The 19,962-nt window shown below is 38.4% G+C and overlaps 1 protein-coding gene across 6 annotated transcripts in view; it reads left to right on the forward strand.

The window, feature by feature from the left end:
* Positions 1-19,962, forward strand: part of LDB2 (LIM domain binding 2) — a 391,147-nt gene that overhangs the window by 302,651 nt on the left and 68,534 nt on the right. The window lies entirely within an intron of this gene.

The following is a 19,962-nucleotide window of genomic DNA, read 5'->3' on the forward strand; positions in this document are numbered from 1 at the left end:
TCTGATTTTGCATTAGAAGTGGGGGGGGGGAAAGTAGAGCTTTTTATGCAAAATACATAGCCAGGGCCTCCAGATTTGGTCTGAAAGGGTTTCATATATCTGACTGGTCCAGAGTATGGAATTACAGTAATGCTGTTACAAATGGGTAAAGCTATGGTTTCAGTCATAAAGCTGGCATTGTCTTCCAAAATCAAAAGGGGGCCCCTAACTCTAGAGGCAGCCAAGTTCCGCATTCCTGGGCCTTGGGGGACTTAAGTCTTCATTCTTCATTCTACAGCACTTCATTGCCCCCCGGTAATTTCCCCCCTAAAATTACAAGTTTACTCAAACTGCTTTTTGACTCTAGTCCTACAGCTAAAGTTGGTGCATTCGTTTTTCTATTCTACTAGTATTCCCTTCTGTGGGTCTATGGTGGCTGCCCCAAAAGGCTTGCTTTGAATTTCTCATTTTAAATAAGAAATAGGGGCCTTGATTCTTTTCAGAAGAGCACAACAGGAGGCCTCCTCCTTCAGCTAAGTTGGAGAGAATCCTTCCCTCCTTTCTTTCCTCTGGCTCAAATGTTTGGCCATGACCAAACGCAGGCCCCCAGGGCGATCCACCACCTGAAATTCCCCACTGGCTTCCTGGTGTCAGCTTAAAGGCTCCCCCACCTCTCCGCCCTCCCCAAACACAAGAGAAAGAAAGCCGACAGCAGAGGAGCAGGGAGCCTGACAAGTCTACCCTGGAAAAGGGGTGACAGCCGGGCATGTTCTCTGTCTATCTGTTGTTGTCCTCCGTGTTCAGAGATGACCCTGCTGATGTGTTCAGTAGGGCCAGGAAGGCTGGTGCGTGGCCAATGATGCCTGGCCAGTGATGCAGGAAGTTAAAATACAGGCTGTTTGGAATGAGGATCTGCGGGAGTGTGGCATAAACAGAATCCAGCAGTTACCAGTAGGCTGCTGGTGTTTTAATTTGAGCAAGAATCATAGAAGAATGCCTCGAAGTACCAAAAGGAGATTCTCTCTAGAGAGTTTTGTTTCTTTCTTTTAAGGAATTTTTCCAGAGCAGGTATAGACTCATCACTAGCTAATTCCCAGACAAGAAACTAGAGGGCTGTTATCCATTCATTCAATCAACAAACATTTTTAAGTCCCTTATGTTGTATGGGACATTATGGGACTCTCTGTAGGCGATGCAAATTTTTATTAAGAAATGGCACCTGTCCTTAAGGAGCTCGCAGTCTAATGGCAATAAAAGGAAACACTGAGTTTCACGAAGAGTTTAAGATGTTAGTGAGCAAATCCCTAAACTGCTTTGGGGCCAGGGACTTCAGTGACTTAGCCCCACCCCCCACCCATGGAGGAGGAAATTGTTTATGATTTCCTTAAATGTTTATGTTTTTCTTAATGTTTATGTTTCTGATTTTCTTAAAAGTTTATTATTTTCTTAAAAGAGCTTTGGACATATAAGATGCTTTGAAATTTCTAATAACAACTGAGTCATACCCTACGTCTCAGCTTGAACAAACATAGGTAGAATCAGAGGACAAGAATAGATCATGAGCATGGGCCAGTTTTTTCAACTCAACAAACCTGAAGGATAAGCCTGCTCTGTACAAAATATTTGTGCACCAAGAAGTGTGTTAGAGATGGTGAGACTACAACAGTGAATAAGATGTGAGTTTCGCCCTCAAGGAGCTTTCACTCCAGTTGGGAAAGTAAGGCAAATTCACAGAAAGGTTATATGGCAGTAGAATAGAACAGAATTGAATAGAATAGAATAGAGAATAGAGAATAGAATGGTAATTATGTGGAGAGTATGGTAGAGCAGGTAAAAACCTGACCTCACAGCCACAGAGATCAGCATTCAAGGCCTGCTTCAGACATATACTACTTGATGCTGGGCAGCCCACTGCAGTGGGCTCTTTAACAGTATAAGTTTTAGAGAAGGTCCAACCTGTATTGGTAGATCCAGGAGTTCCAACATCAATGAAATCCCACATGCAGTCTATACCTCCATAGTAAATACATAGGAGAAGTCCAAGCAAAATGTTAGAAGAGATTCAAAGACAAAGAGAACAATTAAAGTTGAGGCAAGCTAGAGAAGGTCTCATGGAGAAGGTGGCTGTCTGTTCTAGGCTTCTTCTCCCCTCCTGCCCTTTCATTCACACTTTCAGGCTTAGTGGCTCCATCCACTTTTAGGTTCAGCTGGCATCGGTCATGAGAATCTGGTCCAGATCTATTGTGCTAAAGGGCAAAAGTCAAAGTCAATTTCTTTAGCCTTCAACCTGGGTATGTAGACTCGAATAGTCCTAAGAAGTCCCCAACCCATGAGAGATCCTAAATTCTAACTCTAGCTCCCTTTGTCAGGAGGGCATCCTCAGTATTGTTCAAATAAAGAGCCAATTAGGGTCTTAAATAGTAGCTTTCAGTGTTAGGATGAAAGAAGGTCAGACAGGTATAGCATAGGCAATTGATTCCAACCTCACAAGCTCATGGAAAAATGTTCAAATCAATATTTCACTTCATGGGAAGACTGGATAGATTTCTGAATCCACTAGACTGCTGAATTTTGAACTAACCATATCTTTCTTAGGATATAATTAAGTACTACTGAGAATAAACAATTGCTGTATTCTCACTTTGTCAAAACAAATACCTTTCTTTCTGTGGAATCCCAAGTCACTTAGTAAAATCTGCTGTCAGGTTCTCTGCAGAGTTGACAGAACCAGTTTCTGGCATTCCAGGAAAGACTTTTGGGGTGAAGGTAAAGGGGTAAATCTGAGCAGAGCATAATGTTCTGGCTTTGAATCAGTGAGATGGACTTGAACTCATATGACTGAATAGAGTTGTTACAGGAGTCTCTTTCTTCCTCTCCCCTAACCTGCTGCTTTTAAAGAGACTGGAGGAACAGTCTGTTGTCATTCAATTTGGGTCTGTCAAATTGCCTATTACACCCTGCTACCTTGAAATATAACAGGGTTGGAGGGCCATTGTGCTCAGAGGTGCAAATGCTTTCAACAGGCATATGAAGCTTGCTTGGTTCTTGCTTGGTTCAGTAGCTTGAGGTCACCAAAAGGATGGGAATCTCACTTTCTGAAAGCGAGATCTCACTTCATCTGGTGGGGGACCCCATTGACTTCTATGAAGCTTTTCTCTACAGTGATTAAGCCTTCCTAGAAGTATTTCATTCAGCATCTGGTTGAGGCCTTTCCAGATCTTCTCACTAGAACAGTCTCTGCCATTGGTGCAAACTTAAAATTGGGCACTTCTGGAAGATGTCTTCTAGAGCTGGCTCCTTCCTGAGTAATGGCTTAAATGTGAAAGTGTCCAGTGACAGTGGAGGGAGCATGCTAAGGCTCCATGGGAAGGAGAGAGTATCTGCCAAACATGCTAAAGTTTTGTTTAGGAGAACTAAATCATGCCTCCAAAGGACCAAAGTTGAGAAATTTCCTATAAACTTAGGTAACAAGGAGTGAAGGGAAATATCTGTGGGGCCCATGTCAGCTCCCATTCTGCCATTTTTTAACTTGGCCTAATAATAGCATTAGGGTCTCTGGGCATACTGGTTTAGCCTGGTAATCTGATGGTTCAGACTTCCAAAACACAAACTGTCTTCACTATATATTTCTACCCTGAATTATAATTCACTCTGTCACTTGAGTCTGGAATTGGAATGGGAGACCCTCCATTCGAGTTCCAGCTCTGTTACATATTATCTGTGCGAAGCTGAGCAAGTCATTTGAGCACTATTAGCTTCCTTCTTCTGATCTGTAAAATGAGACAATTGGATTAGGTGACTTTTCATTTTTCTCTTAGCTCAGAGTCCTAGCATCCTACAGATCAGTGGTTCCCAAACTTTTTTGGCCTACCGCCCCCTTTCCAGAAAAAATATTACTTAAACCCCTGGAAATTATTTTTTTTAATTTTAATAGCAATTAATAGGAAAGATAAATGCACCTGTGGCCATCACCATCTCCCTGGATCTCTGCGGCACCCACCAGGAGGTGGTAGCACCCACTATGGGAATCACTGCCATACAGATGATATCTATGATGGCTCTATAATCATTCTAGATGTGTTAATAATTTTAGTTTCACCCCCACCTTAGCACTCCCTTTACTCTGAAAAAAAAAGTAAGCAACGTAAGGATAGGATAAAAAAATTCAAAACGAGATAGCAGAGGTCATCCTGGACCAATCCTCTCATTTTGGAAATAAAGGACCTGAGAGCCAGGCAAGGGACATGAAACAATTAACTGACTTGCCCAACATCACATAGTATCACAGATGAGGTGAACCCATATAAGCTAACTCCAAAATCAATGTTGTTTTTTTTTCCCTAAGGTACCATTCTGTGTGTTTGTATTTTTCAGCACACATAGTATAGTGCTGAGTGCAGAACATTATGTGATGGAAAGAACATGAGAACAGAAGTCTGAATTCTAGTCCCAGCTCTACTACTTGCTTACTAAGAGACCTTGGGCGAGTCATTTAACCTCTTATTTAAATTCAATAAATAGATATTTCCTCCATGCAAGGTTTTAGGAATATAAAGATAGCTACAACACAGACCTTGCTCTCAAAGACCTTATACTCCAATAGAATATAGCAAAAAAAACTGCATTGGAATTTTAGATTTCATGAATCCCAGCTTTTCTACCTACTTACTGCCAATGTGATTTTGAGTAAGTCATCACCCCTACCACCACAAGTACACAGGCCCCTTTAGGGCTTTAATTTCCTCATCTGAAAAATGAGGAAGTTGGTAGAGATGGTCTGAAGTCAATAATGGTAAGATCCTAATGGAGAAAAGACAAATATACTAAGAACTAAGAACCAAAAGAAAATAAGATAAAGGCAAAGGAGAGATGTAAACCAAGTGCTGTGGGACATTTGAGGAATGAGTTCAGGTTCACCTGGGTGCATCAAGGAAGACTTCCTAGAGAAGACAGCAAGGGTGGAACTTCCATCAGCTAGAGATAGGGGAAAGGATAGTATGTTCTAAGCAAATAGGACAATGTAGGGACCCCCTCTCCTTAAATGCTCCAGCTAAATACCCCATCCCTATAACAGAATGGCAACACAACTGGTAGATAGTACATTTGAGCTACCTTTCTCTTGTTCAGGGATTCCTCTGTATTCTTTTAGTTAACATGTAATTTCCTGTTGCCTACAGGATAGAATACGGACCCCTTACTTAGCCTGGTATTTCTTTACAAATGTTTCTAACCTACCTTGTCATCCTAGTCTGCCCTTCACACCATTGACAGACTAATCAACCTAGACAATCCTGTTCCCCAATCTCATTCTGTCTCACCCCTCTGCATTCACTAAGGTCATTCTCATTCTTGTCCTCCTACTGAACTCCTTCATTTCCTCAAAGGTCTTCTACACAAATGTTTCCCCTCCTATGTATAGCCTTCCCAGATTCCTCCAGATTGAAATAAGCTTTCTACACATATTTTCTTGTACTTTTTGTCCAGAGCTTGCACTTACTCCCATTAAATTATAACTAGTATTATACTAATTTGTGTCTGTGGGACGTGTAAATGACCCTGTGGACAGAGTACTGGACCTGGAGTCAGGAAGAACCAAGTACAGGTTTCTTGTTTTGTGACCGTGGGCAATCCATTCAACCACTTTACCTCATTTCCTCATCTGTAAAATAGGTATAATAATAATAGTACAGACCCAGGGTTGTTGGGAAGATCAAATAAGATCATCATTGTGAAGTGCTTGGCCCATAGTAAGTGATATATGAATATTAGTTATTATTATTATTATTATCATCATCATCCTACTATTAGATGGTAAGTGCCTTGAGGGAATCCCCAAAAGCTGGTACAATACCTCACACATTGTTATTGTTATTCAGTTATTTCACTAGTGTCCCTGTGATGGTATTTGGGGTTTTCTTGGCAAAGACACTGGCGTAATTTGCCATTTTCTTTCCCAGTTCATTTTATGGATGAAGAAACTGAGGTAAGCAGGGTTAAGTGACTTAACCAGGGTCACACAGCTAGTAAGTGTCCGAGGTCAGATTTGAATTCAGAAGGATGAGTCTCCCCGACTTCAGTCCGAGCTTTATCCACTGTGCCACCTAACTGCTCACCTTATACCTAAGAGTCACCTAATGAGTGCTGAACACAATCAAATTGAATCAGTATGATTTACTTTTAATATCCCTCCCCTGAATATTTGCATTTTAACTGAGGACAAGTGAGAGAGGCGTCCAGAAGTCCCTTAAGAAGGACAAAATGCTTACCCCATAAACCCAAGTTAGGTTCTATGAACTGCCTCAATGGCATCTCTCTAGGATCTCTCCTATTACTTTGCTTCCTCCTTCATTGACATATGAGATCAATCCTGGGTTAATATTGTTAGCCAATACAAAGCTTGTAATGTATCTTTCCCCCCCTTTTGATTTATCTTGTCATTATTGTGATGACATAATGCTAACATGTAAGAGCCCTTAGAACACAGAATGTCATAGAAGCAAGGGCTCTGAGAGCTGAAAATGCTGGAGCCAGCTCCAAGGGATCTCAATAGAGGTTCTCAAATAGCACAGGCAGATTGGGTTTTGTTAAGTGTGCCAAATTACCCTTGCAGTAGCATGTCTGGGTCTCCCAGGAATGGGATGAAACTCGCATTTGCAATCACATGCACATGTTCCAATGTCCCAACTCCCCCTCATCGTTGCCAACTTCAACATTCAGTGTACTGTGATTCTTCCCTTATGGCAAAGAAAAACATCGTGCCTGCCTTGAACAAAAACTTTCGAGAGCCATTCTCTTAGGATCTAGAATGTAGGGCTGTAAAGGACCTTAAGACATAGAATGTCAGTGGCGAGGAGACTTAGAGATAGTGAGACGGGGCTCATTCTACGGAGAGAATGAACGATTCCCCCCTCCCTTCCACATCCTCAATTGCAATACTAATCTGGAGACAGAGAAAGGGCCAAGAGACGTAGGTTTTTAGTCCCTGACCTATTCATTATTCCACCTTCTCTTCCATCATTCCTAAATTGAGTTGCCTTTCCCCTTTGGGCCCCTCTACCAGCCCCCAATGTTTTGCACATAGTCCTAGGCACCCACCACGTGTGACATTGAATTGATCCACATTTTACTGAGGGCTGTTTCTCAAAGGGCACATCCTATGAGCATCCTTGCTCCTTTCTCCCTTGGCTCTATTTGAACGTGGAGCTTGTGATGAGAGTTCACATTAGCCAATATACTTAGAAGTCCATTTGCTTCTTTTCTAATTATTTTCTTTGGTTACTTTGAAATGAAAGCTCCGTCTTACTCAGTGTGTTTAAATTGTTCCATGAAAAAGGCATCTCCTAAGTGCAGTCATTTAAGTTTTGAACTCAGTATTTGGAACTCTTTTGCTTAAGTGTTTACTGTGGGCTGCAATTCACATTTGTATATGTGGACTTTTAAAATAATAATAAGCTTTTAAATTTGAAGAAGAAATTTGAAGAAAACTAATTCCATTTTTTCTCTTATATGTTTTAAAATAAGGGAGGTCCTTAAAAAACGAACAAGCATAAAATTTAATGATGGACAAACTGTCTTTATTTCCTCCCTTTATCTCAATGGGCTTTTGTGCTATGGTAATTTAGAAAGAAGTAAGATGGTTATATATATATTATACATATATATACATATATCTTTTTGTCAAGTGATGTCTTCTTTAATGGGGGTATTCACTGGGTATTTTAACGTAACAAACAAATCAATCAATAAAATTTTAAGTGATATTGAAACATTGAATTTCACATTGAGACAGGCACCCAAACAGAAGCAAGCTGAATCCAACCATCCTACAGTACCTGACTTAAAAGTCACAGAATCCTGGAACCTTAGATCTTAAAAAGGATCTCAGAGACCAGATGGTCCAATCCTTAGCCACAGGAATTCCCTTTCCTAAGTGCCAGACAACAATTATGCAGTTTTTCTGACAAGTAGTTATGCAGAGTGGGATTGAAAATTTCCAGTGAAAGAGGACTCACTGCCTAATGAATGACAATTCTTTAAATAAAGACAGTAATTATTCTCTGCCTTCCCATTCCATCCCACCCCCAAGTATTCTTTTCTACAAGCTAAATATTTCTTGTCCCATTAATGACAGGAGAGTGCTTCCATGGAAAGTACAAAGATCCAGTGACCTGGGTTCAAATCTTGCCTCTGGTACTTAGTATCTCTATGACCTTGGGCAGGTGACCTATCCCTAGGGTCTCTGTCTCCTGAGTTTGCAAAACGAGGGAAATCAACTCCCTGACATACAAAGGTCCTTTCTCTTTCTAGACCTATGATCCTATTAGCCTCACATGAGAGGGTTTCAAATTCTCTTATCATCCAAGTCACCCTCTTCTGGAGAGTCTCCAGCTTGCCCATTAGTTGCCTAAAATGTCATCTGATAATTTTTCAAATCAGCCATTACCTAAATAGATCTCCACTAGGTAGTTTACTAGGAAATCCAGTGATAGATCAGAAAATGAATAAAGCATACACCTATAGCACCATAAAGTTTACAAAGCCCACTATTTCTCATAATTTCATGAGGTTGGCAGTGCAAATAATTATCTTTATTTTTGCATATGGGGAAACTGAAGCTCAGAGTGATTTGCCAAAGGGACAGAAAGGGCAGCTGGGTAGCTCAGTGGGTTGAAAACCAGGCCAAGAAATGGGAAGTCCTAGGTTCAAATCTGGCCTCAAACATTTTCTACCTATGTGATCCTGGGCAAGTCACTTAACTCCCATTGTCTTGTCCTTACCACGCTTCTGCCTTAGAATCAATACATAGTATTGATTCTAAGGCAGAAGGTAAGGTGTTTTTTTTAAATGTTGATCAGAATATGGCAGGCATGTAGCATGTAGAGGCTATGAGATATGATAAAGGAGGAAATTGAAAGCTTAAATTAAAGGGAAGGGAAAGGAAGAGAAGGAAGGAACAAAGGTCCTTGTAATAGACATTTATGATCAAGTAAAATGAATCTACACAATGATCATGTCCCAAAGCATTTCTCTTCCTACGTTCTCTACCCATCACTTTACTGTCTACCTACAAGTAACAGGCTTCATAACAATCCTCTGGAGACATGATTGGTCATTGCATTAATCAAAGTTCTTTAATATATCAATGTCATTTTTCTTGATAATGTTTTGTCCTTCTATAAATGTTCTAATGATTTTCTGATCGCTTCATTCTGTATTAGTTCATGCTACCCAGATTCTCTGGAATTGCCTGTTTCATCATTTCTTAAGGCACAATATTACATTCCTTCCATATATCACAATTTTTTCAGCCATTCCCCATTTGTCTAAGAGACAATCTAAGACACTTCAATAGATTCAAGGGTTTTTTTTTTCCTTTTTCCTTTCACTCTCCCCACCCCCACCCCCCAGGATAAAGAAATTTGTAATTCTTCCCTCTTAGGTATTAATCTCCCTTTTAATGCTCCATCCCACCATTCCAGTTTGTTTCCCAATTGAATGTTGTGTGTTAATACACTAAACTCTTTGTGTACATGTATGTGTTCAACTTTCCTTTGTCCAGTTCAAATGATGAGATGCATCCTTCCTCCATGTTTGTACTCTCTTCTTCTCATGTATCCCAGTTATGAGAAATAGCCAAATCTGGGAGCAGCAAGGTGTCTGAGTGGATTGAGAGTCAGGCCCAGAGTCAGGAGGTCTTGGGTTCAAATATAGCACAGAGACTTCCTAGTTGTGTGACTGAGCAAATTGTTTAAACTAGCCCTTACTGCTCTTTTGCCTTGGAACCAATATGCAGTATTGATTCAAAGACAGAAGATAAGGTTTAAAAAAAAAAGAAATTGCCAACTCTATACCGTATTTTCTATTCCACACCAATATAACTCTTTCTTCTCTGTCTCCTTTTCAAACCCTGTCAAGAATTTGAACTTCTGTCAAACTTCTGTCAAGATCAAACCAATCCATTCCCCAAGACTTCTATTTTTCTTTTTCAATTCCTTCAATATCCTTCAAAGACATAAAATTAACTACTTTCTCATTTAAGTTATTTATCCTTCCAATTTTTTCCTTAAAAGTTTTAGAGCTTTTATTTCATTTTTTATATCTTCATTCCTTCTAGGTATTCATGTAAAATTTATGAAAAAATCTATTTTCTCCTTTGAGTCTCTGCCTGCAATTGTTAGGGAATTCCTCTCTTTTGGGGTATTTTCTTTGATTGACTCATCTCTAACTTCATTTCATGAATTGGGGCTTTGTGCAGGGCCAGTCCCCCAATCTGTTTGGGGCTTTTGGGGTAGGATAGACAATAATATTTAGTCTCCTTTTTGGTTACTTGGGTTCCTGCACTGACCTCCTCCCAACAGTATCAGCTGTTCAGGTTCAGAGTAATGAAACTAGATCCAAGTGAACCTAGATAGGTCCCATATGGAATTTAACACATTGATAGGGTCCTTGAGTACTCTGGGATATTCTGACTTGAGTCACTGCTTCTGCTCTTTGTACCACCTCCAAGATCTCCACCATGAAGAGAAGCCCTCCACTCTTGCTCCCTCAGGAATGTAAGGGCTACATGTGTTCCATCTCTATTTACACTGATGCTGACTATGCTATCCTTTCATATTACCTGTGGACTTTTGGCTATCTTTTTTGTGTAATTCTGGAAGGAAAACTGTCACTTATTATAGTTTCTCATTCAATTTCTTGATCATTATTTGGTCTGGTTTGAACTCTAGGGTTTTATTGGAGTAGGTACATGGGAGCTGAGCAGGATCTCTCAGGTTGCCCTCATGTTTACTATTATCATCAGTAGTTTCACATACCTGGAGAAGTCCTTGGGCCAACCTTCCTTCACTATGCACTCCTTTATGGACATGACTGAGTTGAATAATAATCACTACATATCCAGGCTATAATTTTGGGTCTCTTCATTTCTCATCATATGCAAATATTATAACAATAATAAACTCTGAACTCCCAAAAGATAGGAAGTGTTTCTCTTCCCAGTCTCATCTTAGGCTCCATATCACTCAGATAAACCAGATCATCTTAATATTTTAGTTCCCCTTCTTCCCTCGCCATTATTTTAGAAATGGCTTAGAGATATATCCCTCTCCATAGGAATCCATTTTCATTTAGGTAGGACAATAACTTCCTTTCTCATGAGGCTATAATCCATGGGTTGATATTTTGTATAAACTAATGTCTTTATTTTTTTCTACTAACATAATCTAAGGTCTCATTCTTGATAATATGCAATAATAAGTTATATTTACATAAACACTTTATAATACAAAATGCTTTATATCTAATATTTTAGCCCCACAACAACTCAGTGAGATAAAACATATAAATTTTATTGTGCCCATTTGACATATAAAGATGCTGACATTCAGAGAAGTGAAGTCTCCTGCCTAAAGTCACATAGCTAGTAAGTGGTATGGGTAGAACACAAACCCAGGTCTTCTGATTTTAAGCCCAGTGTTCTTTTCACTACTCCAGGACTGAATCAGATGAGAAATATTATCAATATGGCCACAAATCATTTAGGTCTCATGTTAATGCTTGCTATTGATTTCTACCCAAATGAAGAATGAATATCTATCCACCTACATGTACATAGATACAATAGGACCTCATTTTATGTGACCAATATGATCTAAGACCCTTCATGTAAGCTGAAAATCATGCATAATAGCAAGCCCCATTATTTAATAAGTACCTAGGCACTTTTCTACTTTTGGGGGGCTTATCAGAGCTATTAGGATCACTATTCTTATACTTTGGAGCCATTATTAATAAGTAAACAGCATTAATGAAACAAAGAGAAGCACTGCTCTGATGCAGACACAACTTGTTATAAGTGAGAACTTATAACAGGACAAAGACTTATGGAAGAACTAATGTTTGGTGCAAAATAATGTAATGACTCACACTACTGATTCTCAGAGTGAGAATGAGCATGATTGGATCAACTGTGATACTTGACACTACTTGGAAAAATGGAGCACATAATTAAAAATTTTAGTTTTATATATTTCCCTGCCTTGGGGGTAGGGGGGTGGTGGTAGGAATTACCAATCACATATACCTGAATTCATGTGCACTGAGTTTGCTTAAAATGAGGTCCTACTCTATACTCACTATACTGTGTATACATATGGATATGTAAATATAACTATGTACATATGCGAGTATGTATACAGCTACATACATAATTATCCAGAAAGAGCAACAATTAGACTCAGCCAAAGATGCCCAACTGAATTATTTGGAATGTGCCCCTTCTATGGTCCTGCTGAACCATGATGTCTTTTGTTCTGAAATACTAGGACTGGGGATGTTTTGCATTTCTTTCTTGATAGAACTAACTTCACTCAATAAACTCTTTCCTTTTTGATCTAGTAACATAGTAATAAACCACAACATAGTCTGTTGGGAGATAGTGTCACACCTGGCCCCCAAACATGGGTCACTAGGCAAGGCTAGGATCAGGAGAGCAAGCTATGTCCAAATAGCCTAACAGAACCTGCATCGGGTTTGGAGTGCTGGTTGTGCCACTTAGTGTCTATGTGACTGGGAGCAAGTCCTTTCACCTCCAAGCCTTAGTTTACTCATCTGCAAAATAGATATAACAATATTTGCATTACACTAGAAAGCAATATATCCATATACTCTCAAGCCCAGGTGGGCATATAGTGGGACAATAATTAGTAGTTCTTATGCATATATGTATGTATACATAGTTTAATGTTTTCTTCATTGCATTATCATAGTTAATACGAGAAAAATAGTTAACAGGGGTGATGCATAGGAGGGATTTAGTTAAATAAAACTGAACTACACTAAGAACAGGTAGCAGGTGAGAAATTTCAGGAGGCAAGCATCAAATTGTGGGGAAAATAAGACAAAAGGTAAGGGTAGTGGGGAGAAAGCTATAAAAGAGAGACAAGTCAAGTTCAGGGTGCTAGGAAACAAAGTTTTGTGGGGCAAGACAGTATCCATGAAGGGCTTTAGATACTCTGGAACAAGTCACTCCACCCTGGGCCTCAGTTTCTTCACTTGAAAAATGGATTAAATGAAGTCACCTCTTATGGACCTACCAATAGAAGACCTCCAAGACCCTCTCCAATTCCAAAAATTTATGTTCTATGACCTTATTCCAGTGGCAAGACCACAACACACTTCTGATTCTATATCAACATATACTATGTTGTCTCTTTAAGATTTGAGAGAAAATACTCAGTACCAGCTTGGTTAAAAAGAAAAAAAAAAAAACAACACCAGAATCAGCCTTTCAGCAGAAACAACCTTAGAGACAAGCAGATATCAATTTTAGAGTCATGGAGGCTTCTAAAATGCCTGGCTTTAAAAGTACAAATAGGTCCTGGATTAAAGAAAGTAATTTCCAAGTCTCAGACACTAGAAAAAGAGAAAGAATTTTGTTATTTAACAAGATGCTGAAAATCAAGAGAAATGATAGGGTGGGAAATAGGCAGGCCAGGAAAAAAGATGAAGGTTTGAAGAGTTAAGTGCAGGATAGAGCCTAAGGTTAAATCAGCTTTGGAAATAGCCTTGCCTATTTGTCTAGAGTGAAGAAAAGATTAAAATGGGAGGTGGGGTGGGGAATGATTATTCTCATTCATTTTACCTCACATATATAGATGTGTGTGTGTGTGTGTGTGTGTGTGTGTGTGTGTGTAAGTATGTATATATAAAACCTTGACTTTAAATATAAAAGGTGGGCTAGTAAATTTTTTGTTTATTTTCAAGGCTCTTTTATACTTAGTGCCCTGAGTGTAGGGACATGTGTGTGTGTGTGTGTGTATTGTTCCTTCCTTCCTCCCTTCCTTCCCTCCTCCGAAGATGCTGATCTCTGACTCTTATCAGAATAACAATGAACTACAAAGGATCATTCAGATTGTCTGCAAGTATGTATATATATGGACAAGTATCAAATTTTTACAAGAATCACTCTTACAAGCTGTCCCAGATACAATGTTAAATTTATAAAAGGTAGAGTCCTAAATAGTAAATATGATTTTCACATTGTGGCTTCTATGAGCACAGATGTACAATTCTTGTCAATGAGTTTCACTCCCACAAGCTCTTTTTGTCCCTAGTACGTTCATAGCCAAGAGATGGGCTGAGATGATATATTGCTGTCCGAAAGCAGAGCTCTGTCTTTCTCAGTTTGCACTTACTGGATCGCCCTTCCTTCCTTCCTCCTTCCTTATTAAGTGCCCTTGGGAAAATAATATAATCCCTTTAAGCATTCGTTTCCACATTTATAAAAGGGACATATTAATGCTTTTCCTACCTACTTCCCAAAGTATGAAAGCTCTTTGTAAAATGTAAAATGCTCTAGAAAGCAGAGATATATTATAATTTTACCATATAATATCCCCTTACCACTCTGATGTGTTACTATTGGGGAGGGAGGGAGGGAGAGAAGAAGGAAGAAAGGATTCAGTGCTCCAAAAAGAAATGGCTGCCTATGATATAAATGTGCCACTATAATAAGTAAAAGAAAGATGTTTATGAAATGTAAATTTCTATCCCACAAGTTACAAAAGAGGAGAGGAGAGTGTCAGAAGCATCACTACTTTCACAAGGGAAACTGATTATGTATACACAACTATCCAATTATTGTATTCTATCAGCTTATTTATTTAATGTGCATTTTTAACATTTTACTGGTGTGTAGTAAAACATTGATATTAATTCACATTATCCCAAACAGCTTCCCCAAGCCCCATTCTCCATGCTGAACTCTCTTTTAACAACAACAAAAAAGTATAACAAAGCAAGACAAATCCACACATTGGCATATCGGACATCATATGCCTCATTTCACAATCAACCGATTTATTTGGACTAAATTGATCAGCCCCTTCATCCAAAGGCATGAACCCAGGAATACCTTTTAGAACCATCAATGTTATAAGGTTAACTTGATCAGAATTTTGAAAGTACCCAGAACTCAAATGAGGTGGATCAACCATTAGAATAAAGTAATCAGGTCTTACTATGAGGTCTGTAATTATCTTAATAAAAGCAATCTTGAGATTGTGAACAAGTCAACTGTAAGGCTGAAAGACAATTGAGGAGCTGGTGGAGCTTGTGTTCTCCTGAAGGTGGCTAAACAAAAAGAAAATGGCCAGAATCTTTGCAGGGGAGTTGTTTTTTTTTTGGGGGGGGTGGATAAGGATGAAACTTAGATCTAAGGTAGAAGAAGGTAAAATTGGAATAGAGAGATTGGTGATAATGATAACAATGGTTCAGAGGACAAAAAAATCAGGTACTGAGGGCTTAACTTCTATAGAGGACATATATCTGACAGGTTTGAAGGAATCTGAGAAATATAAAAGAGTAAAAAGCAATTGAAAGTGAAATTGTTAATAAAAATTAAATATAGTTCAGACTCACCATGTCATTCCTTAATAAACTATAAAGATATTTGCTGAAGAAATTGCTTTAGGAGTGTCAAAAGTATGCAGTCACTTAATGGCTTCTTAGAAAATTTGAAGTTTTAAAATGAAATCAATTCTTTAATTTAAATCTTATGATTATTGCCCTTGAAAAGTGAAATGGCATGGGAAAGATGTTAAGCACAAGAATGATAGTTTGCATTTGTGTACAACAGTCCATTGTGATGGTAGAAATATGTTAAGAAGAAAAAGAATATTCCTGACTACTTTCTAATATATGACTGATTTTATCTTTTATCTTTCTTTTGTATCCCTAAGTCTTAGCGCAGGGCTTAGAACATAGTAGCACATAGTAGACGATTAATGAATGTTCATTGATTTGAACCCCTCACTATGTGGTCATTAGAACTTTTTTTTCAACACGTACCTTCTATCTTAGAATCAATACTAACTCTTGTTTCCAAGGTAGAAGACCAATAAGGGTTGGGCAACTTGGAGCTAAGTGATTTGCCTAGGATCACACATCTAGGAAGTGTCTGAGAACAGCTATGAACTCCAGATCTCCCATCTCTAGGACTAGTTCTCTATCCACAGAGCCATCTAACTCCCCCAGGCCCATAAACATAAAATTTTTTATTAACTGTATCTCAACAAAATTGACTTAATTTCTAATCTTTTGTATTGTGAATTTATAAACATGATGTGTTTACATTGCTCTATTATTTCTTCATTAGTATTCCCCCAAAAAAACATTTTCAGAACAAGAGAAGATGAAAAAATAGTGAATGTTGAAATACCTTGGAAATCAATACACTATTCAGGTATTCCCCAATGAACAGAGGAGATAGGGCTCCTGAGCATCTCAAGGTCAGGAACTGTCTTTTATCTTTCTTTGCATCCCCTAATGCTTGGCACAGTGCCTGGCACATTTATTGACTGACTGATATGAAAGTTGACTGTTTGAAACTTAGAACACAAGTGCTCTTGGAAACAGTTTTAAATGAGAGTTGCGTTGCCATTGCCTGCAAAGAGATCACATATCCATTAGGGAGGCAGTGCTGACCAATAGAAAGGTAAATTACTTTTGAGACAGATGATCAAGTTTGGAATCTTGGTTTTACCATTTATTTTCTTCATGATCTCTGAGCCTCAGTATTCAGTATCCTCACCTGTAAAATGAGGAAGTCAGACTGTGTGATTTTTTTAACTTCAATCTGTTTTAAAATCAATGATCCTCTAATTCTGAAGGCCTTATGACAAAGAATGCTATCCACCTCCATGGAAAAATTGTTGGAGTCAGATGCAAATCAAAGCAGACTATCTTTCATATTAGCTTCTTTATAGTTTTTTTTTTGGTGGGTAGTTTTATATGCGTATTTTCTTACAACAATGGCCAATATGGAAGTATGTTTTGCATGATAATACGTGTATAAGTCAGATTGAATTGCATACCATCTCCAGTAAGGGAGAGGGAAAGAAAGGGAGGGGTCTTATTGGAAAACAGGTATTGACAATTGTTATTATAGGGATTTTGGAAAATAAAATATCTTTGAATTTAAAAAAATTGATGTTCCTCTAATGTTTAACTCTTGTAAGGAAGGAAGTACAGATGCCTTAGCTTTCATGTTGACACCAAATCTTCTCTAGGCTGAGCATTGAGAGTCCTTTCAACTGATCCTGATATGGCATAATCTAGATATCTTTTTCCATTCTGATTTATTCCCATAGACCAGTGGTTCCCAAACTTTTTTGGCCTACTGCCCCCTTTCCAGAAAAAATATTACCTAGCCCCCTGGAAATTATTTTTTTTTCATTTTAATAACAATTCATAGGAAAGATAAATGCCTCTATGGCCATCACAGTCCCCCTGGATCGCTGCAGCACCCACGAGGGGGCGGTGGCGCCCACTTTGGGAATCACTGCCATAGACACTCTTTAGCTTATGAGTATCCTTTTTTTTTTAATGAAATGACATCCAGAACAAAACCCAGTAATTCCCATTTGGCTTGTCCTGGTCTGAGTACAGTAGACCTCTCAGAGTTACAATCTACAGTCAGTTTAAGATTTAACTAATGTATTTTGGCTTATATTGAACTTGTATTCCATTAAAACCCCCAGATCTTTTTCTGAAGAACAATTGTCCAGCTAGTTATGATGTTGATTTTTAGAACTCAGATATGACTTTCAGTTGTCCTTATCAAAATGTTACCGGATTAGCTTTGGTCTAATATTCTCAAATGTCAAGGCCTTTATGGATCCTGGCTTCAATACATTGATGGGTCTATGATCTCATCAAGTGGGAATTACCACCACCAGTGCAGATTATGGACTTCTCATCCTTGAGTTTTTATCATGCATAATTTTTATTCATGTTCATCAGTAGACCCGATCTATGAAACAATTCAATATCCAGGAGACCTCCCTCTCGGTCTTTTTCCCAAGAGCAACTAGATGATACAATGGATAGAATATTAGCTAGAGAAATGAGATCAATTCCTACCTCAACCATTTATTTAGTTGTATGGAACTGGAGAAGTCACTTAAGCTGACTGTTTCCATGACTATAAAATAGGAATAATAATGCCACTTACCTCGTAGGAATCTTGTGAAGATCAAATGATCTATTTATTCTATTCATAAAGTGCTTAGCACAGTACCTGGCACATGGTAAGCACTTAATACATGTTTCCTTCCTTTGATAATTTAGAATACACATGTGCTACCCCCCTTGCTCTTATGAATTGACTAGCCTATCTCCTTTCTAATCATGCCATTCAGATACATTTGGTGAGTGGTTTTCAGATAGCTTTGGATGCATTGTTGTTTTTTTTCTGCATCAAATTTTCTTCTCTGAACTTCCTCTAATGACCACTAATAAGAGCTGATCTTCATATAGCCATTTAAAGTTTTACATTGATTAGTTCACTTACTCCCCTGACAATTCTATGAAATAGATACTGTGGCTATTGTTATTCCATTTTTCAAAGATGAGAAAATTGAAATTCAGAGATTTTGAGTGATTCATCCATGGTCGAAAAACTAGAAAGCTTCAGAGACAGGATTCGAACCAAAGTGTCTCCTGACTCCCATTCTGGCATTCTTTCCATTATACCAAGCAGTCCCTCACTGAAAAGAAAATATATGAATCCTTTCCATTTCTTAGAAAACTGTTTTGCTGCTTCAAGTGGGTGGGGAAGTGGGGGTACCCCTTCAAAACAGGAGAATCCACTAGACTTGGGAACTGACAAGGTGTGGAAGATGAATTAGAGGGAAATGACAAAAGATGACCATGAAACTGTGTTGTGTGAATGCCATGTTGAGTCTGAGGGATTGGAAGGATATCTAAGGGAAGATGTCTAATTACCTACTGAAAATGTGAGGTGGAAGCTGAAAGGGAGTTTATGGTTGGAAAGATAAATATGAGAACAATTAGAAGTCATCACTAAAGATATGAATGTAGATAAAATCCCTAAAGTAGACAATGTGATAAATAGAAGGCAAAGGGAATTCTTGCTTGTGTTAGGCACTTCTGTTTCATGTTAATTATTTGGAAGTTAGGAAATATAATGGATAGAAACATGAAATTCAAATTTAACCTCAGATTCTAATTGTGTGACCCTGGGGGAGTCACTTAATCTCTGCCTCAGTTTCTTTTACTCTAAAATGAAGACAGGCACCTATCTTAGCAGGGTTGTTGTGAAAATCAAATGAGATAATTTTTGTACAATGCCTGGTCCACTATATTAATTCTAATTCCCTTCCTTATCTTAACTAGGAAACTGTTTGCTTGTTCTCATCTGTTAGTTCACCATCTTGAAAGTAAAGCCCCATATTACAGGTAGATAGATCTCTCTAAAGTTGAAATCAGAAGGCCTCAAGTTTTGACTCTGCCTATTAATGTGACAAGTTAGGTCATTTTCCCAACCCTAATCAGGATAATGATGCTTGTACTATGTAACTTACAGATTTGTTGAAAAGATGAAATGAGATAATGTGTTTATAATGAGCTAAGTGATTTATAACCCTTTAAAGCTATATATAAATGTGCAATATTAGGATCATGTGTGTTTTAAGTTCTTCTTTGGTGGAATAGGCACCAAAGAAATGTTTTCTAGCTAAAATCAGAGGAAAATTTGAAAAGACAGGAAGATTAAAATGTGCTACCTTTGAAGTTTGTTAGTTTCTTAGCTTAATGATATTTATAAATCTTTCAGGGGAAAAGATGGATGAATAGCAAAGTCCTCAACATGTTCCAGATTGTGGTTAAGTATTTATTTGGTCCCAAGGAGAAACCTAGAGTTTTCAAAGAATTAACAGAAGAATGAAAACTCTTTTAGGGCTGAAATAATTTTGTATTTTGCTATTCTTTGTCATTATTATACTTTTTTCCCTTTAAACCTTTACTTTCCACCTTAGATACTGTGTATTGGCTCCAAGACAGAAGAGTGGTAAGGGCTAAGCAATGGGGGTTAAATGACTTGCCCAGGGTCACACAGCTAGAACGTGTCTGAGGTCAAAGTTGAACCTAGGACCTCTCATATCTTGGCCTGACTCTCAATCC

The sequence above is a fragment of the Gracilinanus agilis genome, chromosome 6, assembly GCF_016433145.1.
Source record: "Gracilinanus agilis isolate LMUSP501 chromosome 6, AgileGrace, whole genome shotgun sequence".
In the NCBI taxonomy this organism is placed as follows: Eukaryota; Metazoa; Chordata; class Mammalia; order Didelphimorphia; family Didelphidae; genus Gracilinanus; species Gracilinanus agilis.